The sequence below is a fragment of the Euprymna scolopes genome, chromosome 43 (assembly GCF_053919585.1).
Source record: "Euprymna scolopes isolate OS-2025 chromosome 43, ASM5391958v1, whole genome shotgun sequence".
NCBI classification, from domain to species: Eukaryota; Metazoa; Mollusca; class Cephalopoda; order Sepiida; family Sepiolidae; genus Euprymna; species Euprymna scolopes.
Window position 1 is genome coordinate 39,269,828 of NC_136524.1, and position 1,710 is coordinate 39,271,537.

A 1,710-nucleotide genomic window follows, 5' to 3' on the forward strand; every position below is an offset into this window, starting at 1 on the left:
TTTTACCTGAATATATGGTTTATAGATTCTGGTATTACTGGTAAATAATAAATATTTATTAGTTTATCTTTAATGAGAGCTAGGGAAAATAAAGTTTAAAACAAACAAATAAGTAAATAAATCTATTAAAAAAATCGTTTTTGGAATTGAAAATAAACTTAAATTGTTTTTGATCCAGATACCGGTTCCAGTACTCCTAGAAGCTCTGATTTATTTTTTCGATTCTCGATTTAATTGCAACGTATTTTCGAATACACTTGATATATTCCATGTCATCTCCAGGTTGTTAAGCTATTTCTTAATTCGTAAGCATTGGAAAAACTTTGACCGCTCTCTCTCTCTCTCTCTCTCTCTCTCTCTCTCTCTCTCTCTCTCTCTCTCGGATCAGGGAAAAGGGTACATACAGCTATGTCTTGATGTAGACATACAACATATATTGAAAAAAAAAAAAAACTAAAAGAAGGAGTTTAAGAGATAAACAAGAATTTATTGAACAGATAAACAATGAAAGCAAGAAAAATGGTTAAATTAGCTTTTACGCGGTATAACAATCGAGTTTGAGAAATGATAATATATTACTTTGATCAGAATATCAGATCAGACATCAATATTAAACAAGAGTTCAGTTTTTTGTGAGGGTGTTTGCAATTTGCTTGTTTCATGAAATCTCTTTTGACGATTTTATCCCAGTGTTATAGCGATAAGAAGGGGAATAATTCTAAATAAAGAAAGGAAGAGTTATTCCTCTTATAGATATATAAAAGAAGATTACAAAGTTCTAGATGAAACCCAGAACAAGATGGCGGTTTCTCTTGACATTGAATATCATTCTGTAAATAATTTAAAGTTTCTGCTGTGAATAAATTGTGTTTTAAAAATGCAATAAGCTTTCCTACTTGTTCTATGTTATCCAATAATCCTGACATCCCATTTCTCTGTCTGAGCTCAACACTCAGGAAATTGGGTGGAGTCATAAATAGTTGAAAGCTCGCCTCAACTTAGCGTGTCTTCTCAGAGCTGATTTAATAACTGAATTTATGACACTATTAGCGTCTCCATAGTTATGTGGATTGGAACTTTCTGGAATTTCCATAATGGAATACCACGAATTTGGAACCTTCTAGAGTCTTCGAAAAAAAAAGAACACTTTTCTGTTCTATCTTTAAATTTCTTCAGAAGCACTTAAAAGCATCTTTTTTATTTTCTAATATAATTGTTATGTATTTTAATAGTAAAAGTTTTATATTATTATATATAATATATATATTTAATTTTATATAATATATTTATGATTTCTTATGATATTAATTTATGTTATTATTTATGTTTATATATTTTATATTTATACTATATTTTATATTATCATTTATGCAAGAAATTATAATTGTTCCATATTTTAAAGAGGGAAAAAATGTCCCCGTATGACAGAGGGCTATTTTGTTTTTCAATCCAAAGTTAAAAAAATAATTTTTCTTCATATTTTATAGGTGATGAGATTCTGTTGACATCAATATAGATTCAACTGGACGTTATACTATGCAGCAGCAGATAAAAATCATCGAGGAATACTTTGCCATAAAATCAATTCTGATGCAGACGTGAAAGGTTTTGACGTAGACAATGTAACAGATAGAAGGACAATTCAATGTCTCGTTGCCAAATTTTGAGAGGCAAGAAGGGTTCATAGAAATTAAACCCACGATATTTCAA